Source organism: Pseudorca crassidens, chromosome 11, assembly GCF_039906515.1.
Source record: "Pseudorca crassidens isolate mPseCra1 chromosome 11, mPseCra1.hap1, whole genome shotgun sequence".
Classification (NCBI taxonomy): Eukaryota; Metazoa; Chordata; class Mammalia; order Artiodactyla; family Delphinidae; genus Pseudorca; species Pseudorca crassidens.
The window spans coordinates 20,749,208-20,771,888 of NC_090306.1; the positions used below are offsets into that span (position 1 = coordinate 20,749,208).

At 38.6% G+C, this 22,681-nt stretch overlaps 1 protein-coding gene across 5 annotated transcripts in view; it reads right to left on the bottom strand.

The window, feature by feature from the left end:
* The window catches only part of LMNTD1 (lamin tail domain containing 1), a 440,677-nt gene that overhangs the window by 304,418 nt on the left and 113,578 nt on the right, over positions 1-22,681 (bottom strand). For all 5 annotated transcript variants that reach the window (XM_067695956.1, XM_067695955.1, XM_067695954.1 and 2 more), the window contains exon 4: positions 1,619-1,705. The gene's annotated coding sequence lies outside the window, so the exon portion shown is untranslated. The remainder of the gene's footprint in view (positions 1-1,618; positions 1,706-22,681) is intronic.

The following is a 22,681-nucleotide window of genomic DNA, read 5'->3' on the forward strand; positions in this document are numbered from 1 at the left end:
CTCTCATAAGATGGCAAAGTTAAATGAAGTGTTCTTCTTAAACTTGGTAGTGGGGGTCCAGGGAACACTGCATAGTTATACTTTAAATTTTTTGTGTTTTTTTTAAATGATAGCAAAATATATATAGTACAAAATTGACTATTTTAACAATGTTTAAAATGTGTAGTTCAGTGTCATTAAACATATTCACATTGTTATGGAACTGTTATCACTAGATAACATTAATTATTCTTTTTGTCTATTAACATTAGATTAAAAGAGTTTGTAGCAATAGCTGGTGATACTTATATAATCTTCATATCTTTGGTAAATTCTAAACAACTCATGATTGTAAGAAAATGTCTCTCATTTTGTAGTGAGAAATCTGGCTTTTGTTGCTGAGAAAAGTACATTGAGTTAGTCTTGGGGTAATTAATATAATACGTGGAGAAAGGTTAAGATGTTTGATCTGAAATAAATAAAAAGCAGCAACATATTTTCAATGGGATCTGAAGGTTCAAGGATACCTTGAGTTTAAGGAGTTCTATCTACTACATGTTGGGTTGATTGTAAAGCAAATTTTAAGTCAGATAGTTTTTACTATTGCATTAATTAAATTCCATCTCTCTTTCTAATTATTATATAGCCCAGTAGTTTTTTTAAAAAAAAGTATGACAGCTGCATCTGTACACTTTCCAAATATGCAGCATAGTTAGAAATGGCAAGGAACTGTTTTATAATGTTTTCCATAATGCCAACTGTCCATGGGTTATGTGAAGAGCAAGCATAAATAGCAGGTAGGAAGCCCAATGGAGTTATATCCTATCTCCCATCAGCTCACACTTTTGAGCACTATTGATCTCAGGTTTTTCTCCAATGCTGGCATTTCAGACCCAAGTTTAGCAATTTCTTGCTGCAGTTGTTCATTTGTTCCCTGTGCCTGCTGCAGCATGACTTGATCATTGTTTAAATGCATTTGTAATTTCAGAAACTGAGGGAAGAAAAAAAAAAGGGAGTGGGGCTGTTTTAGGCAATAATGCTCTGTTTTATAATAAAAGAAGCCATTGAAAGCTGATTATGTAACAAATCCATCAAGGCTGCAAAAGTACACCAGAGAATGAAGCATGATGGGAATTTTTAAGTCAGATATAATTTCTTTTCTGCCTGCAGGAGTTCTTTGTTAAAAAGCAATATATTAACTCATTAAAAAAATCTGGAAAGACTTCAAAAAAAGTAGCTTAATCTGCTACATTTTATGACATTTTATAGCTAATTCATGTTTTAACAAGTTCATTCACTTAATCATTACAATAGATTATCTGATATATTTCTCTTTAATAAACTAGATTTTTCCTCATGAAGTATAGCTTGTTTAGATTTTTTTAAAAGCTCAGTTTCTTTATAGGATAATTCCATAAATACTTACAATGTACAATTTTGTGTTACACATTTTTATAAAGGGTCTAGCCAACAATGCACCATGAATAATAATGATGATACACTTTGCTGGTTCTTCTTCTTTAGGATTTTAATTAAAAGTAAGCATATGGCACTTAGAAGGCAGCATACAGATGGTTTGTAAGGAATGACATGGCAAAGTAAACTAAAATTGTAAATAATTGTTTCATCGTCCAAATACCTGAGTTTCACTGAATTCTGAGAGGCAGCAGGGTCCAGTGGAATCCCTTGGATGATATAGCCAGATTTCTGTTTTCTCAGTTGTCAACTGTAAATGAAAATATCATCAACTAACTTTACTGCAGAAAGAAATGAAACACCAGGTAGACAATCTAAACCTAATTATAATTTGTTGGGAGCATTCACTTAAGCATTTTCTGGAAATTCATATGTAGGGATGCACATAGACCCAATTTGATAATGCTGCACACAATGCTGATTCATTAAATTTCTATAAATCTCTGAAATAGTTTCTTTTAAAAAGTAACTTGTGTATATGGGTGCCTATGTAATACACACACATATATGCATTACAATAAACTTTATGCGTATATATGTCTCTCCTCCACCCCACCCCACCCCACCCATGCTCTAGGTACCTTCTCGGTCAGTGAGATCTAGCCAACACACTGTACTGTAACATATTCCTGGCTAAAAAGCATTAATCCACCATATTGCAAAGGTCCTCTGCCAAACAGTACTCTACCTCATTTTCCTGAGTTGAGTGGGTTCTAAAACATGTATTGTTTACTATGCTATGGCTGTTCTTTCTACTATTTATTGTGTGTTATGGTGAACAGTTTTGACCCATAACATCTGACAAAAGTCAAAAAGTATGCAAGCAACACTTAACACCTAAAAAAGGTGGTAAGGAGATAAGCAGACCACAATGTGTCTTCAAGAAAATGACTTAGGAATCAGAGAATAAATATCATGAAGCACTTACTTATATTTGAAAGCCCTTTGACCTTCATAAACATCATAAACATCACTGAAAGCTGGAGGACTGACCAGCAAAGAGAGACTGTCCGTGTTGACTGTCTGGAGAGCATCTCCTTAAGGCTGTCCTCCAATGAACCCACATAGAAATGATCCTACCATTTTTGGGAATACATCCTCTGAATTAAACCAGGTGTGCCATATCCAAAAGTTTCTGGAAACATGGTCTCTTTCGGAAAGTAATTTAAAAGATACAGCTTTTTCATGGGACAAAGGGTGTTAAAGAAACTGGCTGATTCACAAGAGATGCATCACCAAGTGAAGAGAGGGGCCACATCTGGTGAAAGTAACAAGAGTAAAAAGGGTGAAAGTATGTCAAGAGAGAGAAAACAAATGATAGGCTGATATAAATTTAAATCTCATGCCTAACCTGGCACACTTAAGGCAAAACAGAAGTCACTCCGGCAGAAGACAGTGAGTATCAGTGCATAAAGGTTAAGCTTGCTCAACCAACAGTGCCCGGCACATTTTTACATATATAGTAAGTGGTTAGTGAATGAATCCACAAAGAGCCTACATGACCCAACTAAAATTAGCCTCTAACTAGAGAGGTCAGTCTTGTTTTCCAGATAGTAGGCAAAATGTTACAAAAATTGCACCAGCAGGAAGAACCCACAGCAAGTAAACACTTTACCTCTTTTTGATATTAAAAAATAAAGATAACTCTAAACTATATATTTAATCACAAGACAAGGAGATTTCTTACACCTACTTACTCAGGGCAAAACTTTATGAAAAACCATAAAGGGTCTTTTTTACATCTTTCTTTCCAACTTCTTAAACCTCCCAATTCATCCCATCCCACCCCACCCCACCCCTCCCCAGCTTTCCGCGCTTGGTGTCCATACGTTTGTTCTCTACATCTGTGTCTCAATTTCTGCCCTGCAAACCGGTTCATATGTACCAATTTTATAGATTCCACATTTATGCATTAATATATCTGTTTTTCTTTTTCTGACTTACTTCACTCTGTATAACAGTCTCTAGGTCCATCCACATCTCTACAAATGACCCAACTTCGTTCCTTTTTATGGCTGAGTAGTATTCCATTGTATATATGTACTACATCTTCTTTATGCATTCATCTGTCGATGGGCATTTAGGTTGCTTCCATGTCTTGGCTATTGTAAATAGTGCTGCAATGAACATTGGGGTGTAAGTGTCATTTTGAATTATGGTTTTCTCAGGGTATATGTCCAGTAGTGGGATTGCTGAGTCATATGGTAGTTCTATTTTTAGTTTTTTAAGGAACCTCCATACTGTTTTCCATAGTGGCTGTATCAATTTACATTCCCACCAACAGTGCAAGAGGGTGCCCTTTTCTCCACACCTCTCCAGCAACTGATGTTTGTAGATTTTCTGATGATACCCACTCTAACTGGTGTCAGGTGATACCTCATTGTAGTTTTGATTTGCATTTCTCTAATGATTATGATGTTGAGCATCTTTTCATGTGCCTCTTGGCCATCTGTATGTCTTCTTTGGAGAAATGTCTATTTAGGTCTTGTGCGCATCTTTTGATTGGGTTGTTTGTTTTTTTAATGTTGAGCTGCATGGACTGTTTATATATTTTGGAGATTAATCCTTTGTCCGTTGATTTGTTTGCAAATATTTTCTCCTACTCCAGCATTGTCTTTTCCTCTTGTTTATAGTTTCCTTTGCTGTGCAAAAGCTTTTAAGTTTCATTAGGTTCCATTTGTTTATTTTTGTTTTTATTTCCATTACTCGAGGAGCTGGGTCAAAAAAGATCTTGCTGTGATTTATTTCAAAGAGTGTTCTTCCTATGTTTTCCTCTAAGAGTTTTATAGTGTCTGATCTTACATCTAGGTGTTTAACCCATTTTGAGTTTATTTTTGTGTATGGTGTTAGGGAGTGTTCTAATTTCATTCTTTTACAAGTAGCTGTCCAGTTTCCCCAGCACCACTTATTGAAGAGACTGTCTTTTCTCCATTGTACATCCTTGCCTCCTTTGTAATAGATTAGGAGACCATAGGTGCGTGGGTTTATCTCTGGGCTTTCTATCCTATTCCATTGATCTATATTTCTGTTTTCGTGCCAGTACCATATTGTCTTCATTACTGTAGCTTTGTAGTATAGTCTGAAGTCAGGGAGTCTGATTCTTCCAGCTCTGTTATTTTCCCTCAAGATTGCTTTGGCTGTTCGGGGTCTTTTATGTCTCCATACAAATTTTAAGATTTTTTGTTCTAGTTCTGTAAAAAATGTCATTGGTAATTTGATAGGGATTGCATTGAATCTGTAGATTGCTTTGGGTAGTGTAGTCATTTTCACAGTATTGATTCTTCCAATCCAAGGACATGGTATATCTCATAATCTGTGTCATCTTTCATTTCTTTCATCAGTGCCTTATAGTTTTCTGAGTACATGTTTTTTACCTACTTAGGTAGGTTTATTCCTAGGTATTTTCTTCTTTTTGTTGCAATGGTGAATGGGATTATTTCCTTAATTTCTCTTTCTGATATTTTGTTGTTTGTGCATAGGAACGCAAGAGATTTCTGTGCATTATTTTGTAGGCTGCAACTTTACTAAATTCATTCTTTAGCTCTAGTAGTTTTCTGGTGGCATCTTTAGGATTCTCTATGTATAGTGTCATGTCACCTGCAAACAGTGACAGTTTTACTTCTTCTTTTCCAATTTGTATTTCTTTTTCTTCTGTGATTGCTGTGGCTAGGACTTCCAAAACTATATTGAATAATAGTGGTGAGAGTGGACTTCTTTGTCTTCTCTCTGATCTTAGAGAAAATGCTTTCAAGTTTTTCACCATTGAGAATGATATTTGCTGTGGGTTTGTCATATACGGCCTTTATTATGTTGAGGTAGGTTCCCTCTATTCCCACTCTCTGGAGAGGTTTTATCATAAATGGGTGTTGAAATTTGCCAAAAGCTTTTTCTGCATCTATTAAAATGATCATATGGTTTTTATTCTTCCGTTTGTTAATACAGTGTAGTGTATCACACTGACTGAATTGCACATATTGAAGAATCCTTGAATCCCTGGGATAAATCTCACTTGATCATGGTGTATGATCCTTTTAATGTGTTGTTGGATTCTGTTTGCATTTTGTTGAGGTTTTTGCATCCATATTCATCAGTGACATTGGTCTGTAATTTTCTTTTTTTATAGTATTTTGTCTGGTTTCGGTATCCGGGTGATGGTGGCCTCATAGAATAAGTTTGGGAGTGTTCCCTCCTCTGAAACTTTTTGGAAGAGTGTGATAAGGTTGGGTGTTAGCTCTTCTCTAAATGTTTGATAGAATTCACCTGTGAAGCCAACTGGTCCTGGACTTTGGTTTGTTGGAAGATTTTTAATCACAGTTTCAATTCATTACATCTGATTGGTCTGTTCATATTTTCTATTTCTTCCAGGTTCAGTCTTGGAAGCTTATACCTTTCTAAGAATTTGTCCATTTCTTCCAGATTGTCCATTTTATTGGCATAGAGTTGCTTGTAGTAGTCTCTTAGGATGCTTTGTATTTCTGCGGTGTCTGTTGTACCTTCTCCTTTTTCATTTCTAATTTTATTGATTTGAGTACTTTCCCTCTTTTTCTTGATGAGTCTGGCTAAAGGGTTATCAATTTTGTTTACCTTCTCAAAGAACCAGCTTTTAGTTTTATTGATCTTTGCTATTGTTTTCTTTGTTTCTATTTCTGCTCTGATCTTTATGATTTCTTTCCTTCTACTAACTTTGGGTTTTGTTTGTTCTTCTTTCTCTAGTTCCTTTAGGTGTAAGGTTAGATTGTTTATTTGAGATTTTTCTTGTTTCTTGAGGTAGGCCTGTATTGCCATAAACTTTCCTCTTAGAACTGCTTTTGCTGCATCCCATAGGTTTTGGATCGTTGTGCTTTCACTGTCATTTGTCTCTAGGTATTTTTTGATTTCCTCTTTGATTTCTTCAATGATGTCTCGGTTATTTAGTAATGTATTGTTTAGTTTCCATGTGTTTGTATTTTTTATGTTTTTTCCCTGTAATTGATTTCTAATCTCATAGCCTTGTGGTCAGAAAACATGCTTGATATGATTTCAATTTTCTTAAATTTACCAAGTCTTCATTTGTGACCTAAGATGTGATCTACCCTGGAGGATGTTCTGTGTGCACTTGAGGTGAAAGTGTAATCTGCTGTTTTCAGATGGTATGTCCTATAAATGTCAGTTAAATCTATCTTGTCTATTGTGTCAATTAAAGCTTGTGTTTCCTTATTAATTTTCTGTTTGGATGATCTGTCCATTGGTGTAAGTGAGGTGTTAAAATCCCCTGCTATTACTGTGCTACTGTCAGTTTCCTCTTTTATATCTGTTAGCATTTGCCTTTTGTATTGAGGTGCTTCTATGTTGGTTGCATATATATTTATAATTGTTACATCTTCTTCTTGGATGAATCCCTTGGTCATTATGTAGTGTCCTTCTTTGTCTCTTGTAACATTCTTTGTTTTAAAGTCTATTTTATCTGATATGAGTATTGCTACTCCAGCTTTGATTTCCATTTGCACAGAATATCTTTTTCCATCCCCTCACTTTCAGTCTGTATGTGTCCCTAGGTCTGAAGTGGGGCTCTTGTAGGCAGCATATAGATGGGTCTTTTTTTGTATCCATTCAGTGAGTCTGTGTCTTTTGGTTGGAGCATTTAATCCATTCACCTTTAAGGTAATTATAGATATGTATGTTCCTATTATAATTTTCTTAATTCTTATGGGTTTGTTTTCGTAGGTCCTTTTCTCCTCTTGTGTTTCCCACTCAAAGAAGTTCCTTTAGCATTTGTTGTAGAGCTGGTTTGGTGGTCCTGAATCCTCTTAGCTTTTGCTTGTCTGTATAGCTTTTGATTTCCCTGTCGAATCTGAATGAGACCCTTGCCGGGTAGAGTAATCTCGGTTGTAGGTTCTTTCCTTTCATCACTTTAAATATATCATGCCACTCCCTTCTGGCTTGTAGAGTTTCTGCTGAGAAATCAGCTGTTAACCTTATGGGGATTCCCTTGTATTCCCTTTGTTCCCTTGTTGGTTTTAATAATTTTTCTTTGTCTTTAATTTTTGTCAGTTGGATGACTATGTGTCTCGGTGTGTTTCTCCTTGAGTTTATCCTGCCTGGGACTCTCTGTACTTCCTGGACTTGGATGGCTATTTCCTTTCCCATGTTAGGGAAGTTTTCGATTGTAATCTCTTCAAATATTTTCTCGGGTCCTTTCTCTCTCTCTTCTCCTTCTGGGACCGCTATAATGCAAATGTTGCTGCATCTAATGTTGTCCCAGAGGTCTTTTGGGCTGTCTTCGTTTCTTTTCATTCTTTTTTCTTTATTCTGTTCTGTGTCAGGGATTTCCACCATTCTGTCTTCTAGGTCACTTACCCATTCTTCTACCTCAGTTATTCTGCTATTGATTCCTTGTAGTGTATTTTTCATTTCAATTATTGTATTGTCCATCTTTTTTTGTTTGCTCTTTAATTCTTCTAGGTCTTTGTTAAACATTTCTTGCATCTTCTCCATCTTTGCCTCCATTCTTTTTCTGTGGTCCTGGATCTTCTTCACTATCATTATTCTGAATTCTTTTTCTGGCGGGTTGCCTATCTCCACTTCCTTTAGCTGTTTTTCTGGAGTTTTATCTTGTTCCTTCATCTGATAGATAGTCTTCTGTCTTTTCATTTTGTCTATCTTTCTGTGAATGTGGTTTTCGTTCCACAGGCTGCAGGACTGTAGTTTTCTTGTTTCTGCTGTCTGCCCTCTGGTGGATAAGACTTTCTAAGAGGCTTGTGCAAACTTCCTGATGGGAAGGACTGGTGGCGGGTAGAGCTGGGTGTTGCTCTGGTGGGCAGAGCTCAGTAAAACTTTAATCCCCTTGCCCGCTAATGGGTGGGGCTGAGTTCCCTCCCCGTTGGTGGTTTGGCCTGAGGCAACCCATCACTGGAGTCTATAGGCTCTTTGGCAGGGCTAATGGCAGACTTCCAGAGTGTTCACGCCAAGGATTACTTCCCAGAACTTCTGCTGCCAGTGTCCTTGTCTCCATGGTGAGCCACAACCTCCCCCCACCTCTGGAGGAGACCCTCCAACACTAGCATGTAGGCCTGGTTCAGTCTCCTTTGGGGTCACTGCTCCTTCCCCCGGGTCCTGATGTGCACACTACTTTGTGTGTGCCTTTCAAGGGTGGAGTCTCCATTTCCCCCAGTCCTGTCAAAGTCCTGCAATCCAATCCCGCTTGCTTACAAAGTCTGATTCTCTGGGAATTCCTCCTCCTTTTGCCAGCCCTCCAGGTTGGGAAGCCTGATATGTGGCTAAGAATCTTGAATCCAGTGGGTGGACTCCTGTGGTATAGTTGTTCTCCAGTTTGTAGGTCGCCCATCCAGCGGTTATGGGATTTGATTTTCTTGTGATTCTGCCCCTCCTACCATCTCACTGCAGCTTCTCCTTCATTTTTGGATGTGGGGTATCTTTTTTGGTGAGTTCCAGTGTCTTCCTGTCGATGACTGTTCAGCAGTTAGTTGTGATTCTGGTGCTCTCTCAAGAGGGAGTGAGCGCATGTCCTTCTACTCCGCCATCTTGAACCAATCTCCTTAATTTTCACACTTTCTACAAAAATTTTCCCCTTCTCATTTCTACATCTCCCGGGTTGGGGGGGAAAATATGTGAACTCTTCCACACTCCTCTGCCCTACCCTCATCTTTCCTACCCACGCATATGTTTAGTGGGAAAGAAAAGTTTTCAAAAATATATAAGAAAATCCTGGGAATTCCCTGGTGGTCCAGTGATTAGGATTCCACACTCTCACTGCCAAGGGCCTGGGTTCGAACCCTGGTCAGGGAACTAAGATCCTGCAAGCCTCATGGCACAACCAAAAAAGAAAAAAAAAAAGAAAAAGAAAAGAAAAGAAAATTCTTTTGTTGGCAAATAAGACAGAGTGTTTAACCTCTATCAATCATTCTTCCTGCTCCTATTGAATCTTCAGAGGCATGAGGGCTGAGGTTGTGAAAGAAGAGGCAGAGGAAGTGGGAAGGACCCAGGAGAAGTGACACATTCATTCTTTAAGCAGTGTCCAGGCTCACTGAGCAAGCTGGAGGAGATACCACAGTCAGTAAGATGCAGCCCCACTCTGATGTAACTTTCATTCTAAAGGTAGAAAAGCTAACAAATAAACAAATAATAATAAAATAATTATAAAATTGGAAATGTTATGAAAGAAACTAGGGCTGAAAGATAATAATGGCTGTTGTGCATTGGGGGTGGACACCCACTTTAGGTAGAATACTCAAGGCTAAATGAGGAGTTGGCCACGTAGGAAGATGGGGAAGCACTTCCTGGGGAAAATAACCAGGACAACTGGTGCTGAGCTGGAAAGAGTGTGAGGGGCAGAAACCCCAATGACTGGTTCTGCAAAGATTGCTCTGGTTGACTTACAGAGAACAGACTGCAGGAGGCCAAAAGCAAAAGCAGAGGGCCTGTTGCAGGAGCCTTGGTAAGAGAAGTGGGTTGCTGGACTAAGATGGGGCAGAGGAGATGGACAAAAGTGAAGAGATGAGGCTTGACAATGGAGTGGGTGTCGGGATGCAAGAAAAGGGGAGAATCAACAGTGACTCTTGGGTTCCAACCTTGAACATCTAGGTGGCCACTGGTGGCATGCATTGATATGGGTTAAGACCAGAGACTGGGAACAGATTTGAGGGAAGGATAGAGTGACTGAAATCAAAAATTCCCTGTAATGCACTTTATGTGGATTTACTCTGTCAGAATTGGCAATAAGCAGAAATCCACCTACAAATAACTTCATTGCTGATCCTGTTTGAGCTGTGAAATATCTGCTTTATAAAATGAAGGGACTACAAAACTAAATACTGTAATTATTCCTCTCAACCTGGTATAACAATAGCCATGTGAGAACTGTAATGAGTCTCACTTAATGCACAGCACATTCTGAGCTTCTCAGAGGAAAGTACTGAATATGTGTGGAAAGCTCATTAATTTAGTATCCAGGAATGTGTCATTAGATGCAGTAGTGTTAAAAATAAGAGTAGAGGTCTAAACATAGTAGCATAGTTTCCTCTGCACAAAATACTATCTGTAACAGATTAACAAGTGACCTTGTTACTGTTCATGGAACCTGGCCTAGTTTGAGTCTGTGAGCATTGAAGCAAGTAATTTCAGAAATCTCACAATCCGGAAAAGTATCATTGCCTTATTTGAAGTAAAGTCCATTGTATTTAGGGATGAGATTCTTCCCCTTTTCTTTGACTTCTGTGCTGTTAGAGTTGAGGAGACTCCCACAGTTTACACATGGGTTTACTTAGTTCACAATCTCGACTAGAGGACAAATGATTTATTGTACAAGATTATTCATAGAAGACTAAACATGGCTCTTCCTGCCATATCAGTTGTTCCATTGCATTAATATTTCAATGTTTTACATGAATTCATGTATGGAGTAATAGTCATTTACCAAATTTCATTGTCCCCTGATGCATACATCAGCAAATCTTCAGAGGTCTGAAGTGATGCGATATATAGCCCATTCCTGAATGTCTCTAGAGAAAAGAGACTTTCCAGTTGGATCAATTCAAAAACATTAAGAGTCTGTGTACCATGTATGAGAAACTGTGTTAGGGGCCAAGGATACAGAGTTTGTGTTGCATCATGTCTCTATAAACTGCCTCAAACTCCCACTTATATTTTTTTATATCAGCTAATATTTATTGAGCGTTTAGTGTGTTCCAGTAAGTATTTTACGTAGTTTCAAGGAATAACCCAAAGACAGTTATCTTGCGTACAAATGTTCTCACATAGGAATAAGATGATCAGCTTGTGCCAGTTTGTCTGGGACTGCCTCTGTGTTTTTTGTAATTGAAATGAAATTCATATAACATAAAATTAATCATTTAGAGTATACAATTCACTGACACTTAATACATTCACAGTGTTGTGCAATCACAATCCCTATCTAGTTTGAAAACATTTTCATCACCCCAAAAGAAACTCCCTCCCCCATTAAGCAGTCGCTATCTATTCTCACATCCCCCAGTCGCTGGCAACCACCAACCTGTCTTCTGTTTCTATGGATTTACCTACTCCTGACATTTCACATAAATGAAATCATGGCATAATGTTTTAGAGGTTCAATATTGTAGCAGGTATCCTTTCAATGGCCAAATAATACTGTGTTATGCGTATATCCTAAATTTGTTTATTTGTTGTCAGTGGATGGACATTGGGTGGTTTCCACCTTTTAGCTACTGTAAATAATGCTTCTATGGACATCGTGTACAAGTATTTGAGTACCTGTTTTCAGTTCTTTGGGATATATACCCAGGAGTGTAATTGCTAGATCACATGATAATTCTGCGTTTAACTTTTTGAAGAACGACCAAACTGTTTTCCACAGTGGGTGTACCCATTTTACATTGCCACCAGCAATGTACAAGCATTCCAATTCCCCACATCCTCGCCAAGATTTGTTATTCTCAGCTTTTATGGGTTTTAGGGGTTTTTGTCTGTTTGTTTGGTTTTTTTAAAATAGTAGTAATCCTACTGAGTGTAAAGTGGTATCTCCGTGGTTTTGAGTTTCATTTCCCTAATGCCTAATGATGTTAAGCATCTTTTCAGGTGCTTATTGGCCATTTGTCTATCTTCTTTGGAGAAATGTCTATTCAAGTGCTTTGTACATGTTTTAATTGGGTAGTTTGTCTTTTTGTTATTAAGTTATAGGAATTGTTCCTATATTCTCAATACTACCCCCTTATCAGATGTATGATTTGCAAATAATTTCTCCCATTGTGTAGGATGTCTCATCACTTTCTTGATAACATCCTTTGATGATCAAAAGTTCTAAATACTGGTGAAGTACAATTTATCTATTTCTCCTTTTGCTGATTTTGGTATCATATCTAAGAATGCTTTTCAAATCCAAAGTCACAAAGATTTAGGCCTATGTTTTCTTCTAAGAGTTTTATAGTTCTAACTATATTAGGTTGTTGTTTCATTTTACATTAATTTTTGTATATGGTGTGAGGTAGTGGTACAGTTTCATTCTTTTGCATGTGGATATCCAGTTATCCCAACCCCATTTGTTGAAGAGACTATTCTTTTCCCACTGGATTGTCTTGGCACCCTTGTCAGAAATCAGTTGACCATACTGTGTGGGTTTATTACTAGACTCTCATTTCTATTCCATTGGTCTACATGTCTGTCCTATGCCAAGACTCAAAGCCTCACTTCTTGAAGTAGAGGTGGGTAAGGGCAGAGAAAAGTTCATACAAAAATACACATAGATTAAAAAACACAGTTACCACCACTGAGGAGCTCACAGTCTAAATCAGGGATGCACAATCCCTTGAAATTATACAAAAAATTTTCATGAATGGACAGATCACATTTATCGATGGAGAAAGATCCACAGTTTTCCTGAGGTTCCCAAAAGTGTGTATAACATAAACAAAAAAATAGGAATTAATTAAGATAACAGCTGTTTCAGTCCTAGGTATATATTAGAATCTCCCAGGAAGATTTTAAAAACTAATGATTCTTTGGACTCATACCTAGAGATTCTGATTCAATTGGATGGGAGTTGGGCCCATGTTATTAACATTTTTTAAAAGCTCCTAAGTAATTAAAATTTGCTGGGAGTGTTGAGGACCCCTGGTCTAAAAGGAGAGTCATCATTATATATAACAATGTAGGTTATTACATATTATATAAATAATTGCAATATAGTATGATAAATGCTAAATATGGAAATTTACAATAACTATTCTCTTTTTCCCTAAGATCTCACAAAGTATAATTGGGAAATTTCTGATATAATAGAAAGACTGAGCGAAAATTTAAGAGAACTTTTAACCCAAATCCCTGTATCTTTATTTTTCTCTATTTCTGGAAGCTGCCACAAAATGTCTTGGTACTGAGTCAAGTTTGACTGCAACGATACGAGAAGGCCTGAGCCAGGTCCATCAGCTAAGCCCCTCCTGGGTTCCTGCACCTCAGAAACTGTAGGATTATAGATGTCTGTTGTTGCAAGTGACAAAGTTTTGGGATTGTTATGCAGCAACATACAAGAGTACAGATGGTAAATAAATATTCAAACACATTATTAAAAAGAAGCACCCTTTCATAAGTGATCCCGTGTGTAGAAGAAAGACAATGGTTGGCCTTGGGCTCAGGAACCTGGGTTCTAGTTGAGCCCCATCACTTGTTCTGTGAAATGGGAATAATAATGTTTGTCTCCTTGGCCAGAATTGCATCACTTGTCCACAGCTAAAGCAATTATGATTCTTCCCTTTCAGCTCAGGTTGGGGCTGTTCATGAAGTGTGTGACTGAATAGAGGAAAGCTGAAACATACACTGCATCAGGGTCTACTTGGAGAAAGGTTAAATGTTTTCGGAGTAAGCGACAGAAACCATCTCCTGCCATCACATAGTAACACAATGACCTTGAACAAATAGCCTCTCCAAACTTCCCGGAACAGAAACAGCTGAAGACCTGAGTACTTACACTGGGATAAGTAAATAAAGGAAACGAATAAATATAAAAACTAAATTTAAAAAGTGTTATATGCCAAAGAAGATATAGAAATATAATTTTGATATAGCTTCCAAAAGTATTCTGTATCTGTCATATATAATTTAGACGAGAAGCTTTGGCCATCCCTTTTGTAATCATCTATGGCAATAGTAGGAATGAACTATGATATAAATGTGATGGTAGGTACCACATACGAGATTGATAGTATCCAAACCATCTTCCAATCAGTAAAAATAAATAATATTTTTCAGAAGTTGAAAAGTTGTAATTTAGAAGCTTACTTAGGATCCTTTTGATTCCTATTCAATGAATAATATGGTACCAATAGAGAATGATTTCCTTATGCCAAGAAATAGACACAAATGAAAATGAAAGGGTGATAAAATCTTACTTTCTTCACAAACAGTGAAACAGCAGAGGAAAGTTTCCTATAGACAGGAAATTGAAACTGAAAGCACACTCTAGGAGTGTTTTATCAAACACTTAAAATCTTCAGTTTCTATAGATTCCCAAGTTTGATGCATAAGTTACTTGGGAACCACATTTTTTTAAATAGCATTTTTTTCTGTACTACAAATGATTTTCCATCAATCTTTTTTCCAAAGCTAGTGAAAAGTTACTAGATTTCACCATCCCTTTGTATGACCTGCATTCTACAATATGGGCAAAGAAAACAGCAATAACAATTAACACTGCATGGGCTTTATATATAGTAGTGGAAAACAGATCATCAGGATAGTATTATTTTACAACTTCTCTTAGATATTTGATAGCTCCCCACAGGCAGTGTACAACGGAAGCAAGAGTTTGTTTTAACCTTTTATAGTAGCTTCTCCCCGGGATCCTAGTTTGGACATTCAAATTAGTGTTTCACGCCTCAAGTCATATAAAATGTGGGGTGAGGAGCTGTGGGGGAAGGAATACACATAAAGTAGGGGAGACTCTTGTAAGTATCAAAATATCACGGCACTAGCTTCTGGAGGTTTTTAATTCCAAGTTCTAAATACGTTTTCTTGCTAGGCAAAACTTGAATTATATACTTGGGTTAGTTTGAGGTATCCTCTTCATTCAAGGACTACCAGGTTTCTATTATACAATATGTCCTGATTGTTTCTCTCTCTAAATATAAGTATAAACATAAAGATATTTTATTTTAGTTTTAGTTGTAAGACTGCTTGAGTTAGAATCCTAGACTCACCACTCGTTACTTAACCATTTCATGCCTCATTGAAGTGGCATGCCTGTGCTTGCTTGTTTGACCTCTGTAAAATGGGGATAATAATAATATCCACCTTACATCGCAGGTTGCTGTGGGAATTAAATGAGTTCACACCTGTGAAGCACCTAGAACAATGCCAGGCACAGATATTATTCATATTTCTAAAAAAAAGAGAAAAAAAGTGAAAATGTACTCAGTATTTCCTCATCTCTCTTTTGTGCAAAAGCTGTTTTTTTACTGGATAGGCTGCTGTGGCTCCTAATCTTGGCGTGAACAGTTTATTTACCCAAACATGTGAAATTCACGGATTTATAGGGTTCTGATCCTTTCACACACAGGCCTCTGGTTTACACTTTAATTTATTATGACAATGACTCAGAATCACTGCCATCCAGCTCCCCTGGCTGCTTCTACATAATGACTTAGTTTTCTGTGTTCCAGATCATGAGGAACAGATGTTAAAGTGAAAAAATAACACCATAACCATTTCCCTTAATTAGCACCTTTGTGAGTAAACTGAAGAAGAGTGAACCGTCCTAGAAACTAAATTACTCTCCCATCTTCAGGCGAACCTTCCAGCTCCGCGGGATGAGTCACTAGCCAGCGCAGATAACTCCTCCGCGCCTCGCGCCTCCTCTGTGAATAAATGGGGCCGTTAGTCCTTCAGCTACAAATCTGGCCATTTTTAAGAGCACTTTAATCATTTTCCATTTTTTAAAAGCTGATATTTTCATACAGTCTTTCTTCTTTCTTTTTCCTCTTCCTCTTCGTAAACACAAAGGGAGATGACTGTGCTTTTTCATGCTGTCACTGACTCAGCAATTCCTCTATTTTTTATGAGCTCCTATCAGGGGCAGCATAAAAATATTACCAAATTAAGAACTAACAAGGTAACCTCTAGGGCAAAAAAAGAAAGGGGGCTGAGGGGAGGGAGAAAACCTTGTTTTATCCCAAGAAGTTACCAGCCAAAATCAAAGATGCAAAATGATGATTTTTGTTGTTCTAACATGAAATCAAATATTCATTTGAGAACATTTTTTCCCGGCTTAACATTCAGCACCCCCTGGTAAGATTAATTTTAATATCATGAGAGCAAGTTCCAGCAACTCAACTACTTCATTTGCATACTATGATTTCTATATGATTCAGATTCGTATCGCTTTGAATCCCAGGAGCCCCAAATAAATGTAGCATTATCACTGAAATGCAGCACTTTTCTCTTTTTATAAAGATGAATTTATGCTTGAAATAAATTTATTCTAATCCAACTTGAAGTATACAGGCACTATCACAGATTCTGAGGACTGAAGAAAACTCAAGGGGTTCTCCAGTCTAAGCCAGACCACTCTTAGGATCCATCAGGTAGAGGGGTTTTAAACCTAGTCTTATGATTCTCCAAGGAAATTTTGTTAACACCTCCCAATAACTTCTACAGCTTTGAGCATACAGGGTGTGACTCTACAGTAACAAAACAAAACATATTTCCATAAACCATTCTTGAAAATTTTTCATTTCTTAGTCATATTCCACAAAGAGAATTTCTCAGGTCATCAGACCAACATTTTCCTTTTTTTTTTTGCGGTATGCGGGCCTCTCACTGTTGTGGCATCTCCCGTTGCGGAGCGCAGGCTCAGCGGCCATGGCTCATGGGCCCAGCTGCTCCACGGCATGTGGGATCTTCCCGGACCGGGGAACGAACCCGCGTCCCCTGCATCGGCAGGCGGACTCTCAACCACTGAGCCACCAGGGAAGCCCCGACATTTTCCTTTTTGCATAATTTTATACAAGTTGTTAGGATGAAATTTTTAACGAGTTCATCGTCTTTTTTTTTTTTTTTTTTTTTTTGCGGTACGTGGGCCTCTCACTGTCACGGCCTCTCCCGTTGCGGAGCACAGGCTCCGGACGCACAGGCTCAGCGGCCATGGCTCACGGGCCCAGTCGCTCCGCGGCATGTGGGATCTTCCCGGGACCGGGGCACGAACCCGTGTCCCCTGCATCGGCAGGCGGACTCCCAACCACTGCGCCACCAGGGAAGCCCCGACGTTTTCCTTTTTGCATAATTTTGTACAAGTTGTTAGGATGAAATTTTTAACGAGTTCACCGTCTTTTTTTTTAGCCTCTCTTATTTTCTCTTGCCTTTAGTGCCTTTCAACAAATGATGTAATCTTTACTAAAAATTCTTTGAGTTAAGGGATTTATTGTCAAACTGCCTTTATGATGATCTTGATCATCAGAGATCATATTGCTATCTACGATGTCCTTTGTAACAGCAACAAAAAAAGCACACACAGACACATAGGTGACTGGTGCAAGGTCATGCATAGTCGGAATATTTTTGCTGCAGGAAAGCTAACCAAATCAATCCTTTTAGGAATTAACGACAAATGCAAGTTTATGAAAGTCTATCAGCTTTTACAGCTTATAAAATGAACATTCACTTCTCAAAAGGACTCATAAATGTTTTTGTTTCACAAAGAATGTTTATCTTCCTGACTTTATTTCATATGCTCCTAAAGAGCAATGTGGTTTTGTTTAGTAGGTATTTATTGATACCCACTATTTACCAGACACTGTTCAAGGATGAGGATAAAAAGGCGAGAAAACAAGGTCCATGCCTGGTGGAGCCTGCAGTCTTGCAGGAACCACGATTACAAAACACATCATTTCCATACAAGTGGCAAGTGCCATGAGGAAAGCCTCTAATGGAGGACAGGAAGCCAGAGAGACGTGAAGTCAGGGAAGACTTCCTGGAAGAGTTGCTGTAACTAGCACAATTTCTAATTTAATTTTTAAGAAAACAGTCTGTATAAAAGAAATTTTAAAAATACTCCGTGTTTATGGCAGAGTATCTAGTAAGACATATATTGGAGGATGGGAGCGAGGAGGAGGCAAAATATTATCAAACTGTGTCACAGACAAAGGGAGAAGAGTTCCTCTTCAAAATGCCTAAGCAGAGTCGGTGAACATCCACATATCTGCTTCTGAGATTCTGACACCAATTCCAATGTGTGGGTTTTTTCCCTCACGCCAAGCAATTCTCGGACACAAGCTGGGTGTCCTACAATTCAACTCATTTCTGACACTATCTACCTGGAGGTAGCATCAGATTCCACAGGTTAAACCCACAAGACTGCCCCTCCCCTGCCACACACATTTCAGATGCCAATCACAAGTCCAGGCTGTCACCTGTGCTTCAACTGACCTGCTATATATAGATTATAGGTTTCCATCACCCCCTCCATGGGTTTAATTAATTTGCTGAAGTCGTTCACACAACTCAGAAAAACATTTTCTTAGGTTTATCAGTTTACTATAAAAGGATAAAACTCAGGAATAGCCAGATGGGAGAGATGCGTAGGGCAAGGTATGTGGGAAGGGGCACGGAGCTTCCATGCTCTCTGAGATTGCCACACCTCCAGAGAAAGGAGGTCTTGGAGGGCAACCCAGGATCCACAGAACCCCAAATGATGGTTTCATAATAAACTTTCCTCTTCCAGTATTCGGGAATCGGCTTCTAAATACTCTCAAATTTTGATGCATTAAAGAATAAGTAGGGTCGGGACTTCCCCGGAGGTCCAGTGGTTAAGACTCCACACTTCCAATGCAGGGGGTACAAGTTCAATCCCTGGTTGGGGAACTAAGATCCCACCCACATGCTGCACAGCGTGGCCAGAAAAGAATAAGTGGGGTCTCTGGCTTTTGTGTTTGGTACTGTTTTCCTATGAGATTCTCATAGGAACATCCACCTAATGTAAGAAGCTCTGGTCAACAGATGTGATTGATTTGATTTTGGTCTCCTTAGGTGCCATGCACATGCTGTATAAGAAACTGGAGATTCTAGACAAAATAACAATACTAACAAAGCACACCCATATTTGGTGAAAGTTTTTAAGCGCAGCAGCCGTGTCTGTGCCCACCCTTACTCTTTGACCTTTCAGTGTGCTTGGGCCTTTTCCAACTGCCAATATTTGCATCTCTGGCCTGAGGACTGAGGGCCAACCTGCCCACATACCTAACAAAATGGAAGGACCGGGAATGAACAACCTCCGAAGCAGCCCTCAACCATGTCCCAGCTCCCTGCCTCTCAGGCTGGGTAATTCTGAAGCTTGTGTTTACACCACTCACTAGAATTTACCAAGAGAAGTAAGCACTAGTCACTCACTTTAGTAGCTGCCTTAATAATGCACCTTTTAGGGCTTCCCTGGTGGCGCAGTGGTTAAGAATCCACCTGCTAATGCAGGGGACACGGGTTCGTGCCCCGGTCTGGGAAGATCCCACATGCCGCAGAGCGGCTAGGCCCGTGAGCCACAACTACTGAGCCTGCGCGTCTGGAGCCTGTGCTCCGCAACGGCAGAGGCCGCGACAGTGAGAGGCCTGCGCACCGCGATGAAGAGTGGCCCCCACTTGCCGCAACTGGAGAAAGCCCTCGCACAGAAATGAAGACCCAACACAGCCAAAAATAAATATAAAATAAATTAATTAATTTTAAAAAATGCACCTTTTATTGGCTGCCTTCCTCCCCCTGTATTATTTCCCTGCTCCCCTATTGGTGTTTCCTGTACCGCACAAGCTACACTCAAATACTTATCTCAGGGTCTGCTTCCAAGGGACTAAATCAAGAGGACATGACTCATTAAGTATAATGGTATCTTCATGTTCAAATAGTATTTTATAAGTACACAAAATATACAACCCCAATTGCAAAGATAAAGAAATAAAACAAGACATTTTAACAACAACTATGTTTTCTAAAACATATTAGAAAATAGACATATGTTCAATTGCCTAATTTTGGTCCCAGAAGCATAATGTGGAGTGTACATATTTGGAGGAAACCACAGTAAGGGCTGTCACCAAGGAAGGACAGGTTAGTCACCTTTCCAGGTACAAGGGCAGAGAATGGTACAGATGGAGAGAGAGGTGTCAAGTGGAAACCAGAAGAGAGGTGTTGCTTTTTTGTAAGTATGTTAATGTAAGCATGCATACTGAAAAATACTGGGGGACCAGCAAAACCCACTGCCCCTCCAGCTGATTCTGATCAGAACAGAGTAATTAATCAATCATGACACATTGATGTGCTGGCGCTGGCTTGGACCAGCTCATGAGAGCCTGAGACCTGACTGCTAATTTCAGGAATTTTGCAAGCCAGATGACTTCATGGTGCAGTCTGAAATAGACCATGGTGGGAGTATCTGCACCACAGAAATGGGCAAATGCTATAAATCAGGCTTCCTTTTCCCCCAAGAGCCAGTTGTTAAACATTTACCAGCACACCACTGAATGTTGACATTGTCATATTCACGTTTATTAATTAGCCAACCTCACTACAACAAGGAAACCAAGGACTAAGGGTAGATTGAGACTCACTTCCTTGGTGCCTTGTAAAACTGTAAGAGATCTGTAAGAGATCAAGGAAGATACTGCCTAGATAATTGGTCTTTACATCGGGCTTTGCAAATGCTCAGGGGTTTGTATACACGAATAATTTTAAGGGACTCAGTTTCCAGATCTTCAACTTTCACATGTGCTCTTTCTAAAAATTGGTTTGCCTGAGAATGAGGGTACCTCTCCACAGGCTTTCTCCCGTTTTACAGAAGAAAGGCATACCTACACACACATACACACCAAATCTCACTACTGGGCATTTCCCTGGGGTGTAAAAGTCTCCAAGTCCCCAAACAAAGGTATACAGGGAAAGACTGTACTGGGAGAAGCCTCCTTCGTGATTAATTAAGGCATCTTAAGCAGGGCCTCCTATCTTTCCCGGTTTTATATATTTATCTGTTAAGGTGAGGCTTGCATTAAAAGGAAGGTATATTAACCCATTTTGTAATTTTTCTGAATTCAAAACAACTGAGGAAATATATCAGTGGCATTGACTCTTTTGATTGTAGTTAGAGTGCTTTGCAGGACTACCAAAAATTTAAGATACTTTGGAAAGCCCCATGGCTATAAATTTCACATGCCTTCTTTGCTGTTCCGTGTGCTTTATTTCATAAGGTAATTAAAACGTATTTCATCAAATCATATCGTGAAATAGTTATCCAATTACAGCTCAATCTTCATCTCATTTAACAAGATGTTCAATACTTTCTATCTCCTAGAAACAAAAAAAAAGAACTTATTTAAATATAATTTTTAAAAATATAGATGTCGGTTTTAAAATGATCGAAAGGTGCATAGTTTTTTTAAAAAAAAATTCCTCTCGTCAGGAGCAAAGAAGTTTGGCGCTGTGGCCCAAGGTTACTCTCACAGCTAGCCTGGAGAGTCCAGAGGTGGATTAGACAGGGGCAAACAAACCCTTCCAGAATACCCAGAAGTAAAGAGAGAAAAGAATCCCTTGGAAGAGTTTAGTAATTCACTGCAAATGTTTCATTACAGTTGTTATTTTTAAAAGTACCTTCATTGATGTGTGAGAAAAAAAAAGTCTGTGGAAAAGGAATCTAGAAAACAGTAGTTTTAAAACATGGTGAACTTCTTTGAAAATGATTGTGTGTATATATATATTCAAATATATAAAAGTCAAAAAATGACGCGTCATTTCGTAGAAGAAGATCTTGAGCAGAAAAAAGAAAAACCTTTGATATCTATGAATAGTCGCTAACCCACAGCCAAGAGTATATCTCATCACGTTGTTTTTTCAAGTGTACCCAAAAGTCAGCTTTTCTTAGATCCTGTGATCTAAGTGTGCTTGATGTAAGCTCTCCTATGGAGTCATACCGGATAGTAAATGTCTGTATTATTAATAGCATCAAAGCGATAAATGTGTTCCTAACATAGGTGAAACCTGGGTGTTTACGAGGCACCTGCACAGCCTTTAAGGCTGCTGGCAGAGTAGGTCAAATTGTTTCTTCTAAAAGCATCCACTAAAAATAACCATCTTTTTCTTCTTTATTAGGAATTCCAGAAGTTATGGTTGCCTATAAAATCAAAAGCATGTGGGAGTAAAATGTATATTCTTCCAGAAGGTTCCTCCGAGCATTCAAGGCGATGTATCTGTGGCCCTTCATACCGGGATGGTGGTAGCCATTTATGTTGATTGTTCCAATAAAACTCTCAATTTAAAGGTAACTTATTTTGGCAACTTGATGATTACATTCAGTCAGGTTGGAAGTAGGAAGGCAGATAAAATTGCCTTGATCAAGAAAAAAGAAAATGTATTTTTTGAAATCAAAAAGCAGGCAATCTCAGTGGCAACACTTTATCCAAATAACTACAGATGTTGCCTTACTCTTTGGGTGCTAAACAGTATAAAGAATGACAAGAAATAAACTCTTTCTGTTCTAGTGGAAAGAATCTATTCCTATTCTGTTTTCTAGAAATGAGAGGAATAATCTATCCCGGCAGTTCATCTACTTGTGTGCCTAGGAAAACTTATTTAAAAATTCTTTCCTCTTGCACATGGGTTCAGTGGTATTGATTTAGCCACTGCTTCTTACATCCAGGGCATGAAATCAACTGATAACTTATGTGCTCCGCGGGGGCTGGAGAGCACAGAAGAGTTCAGGTACCCCTTCCCC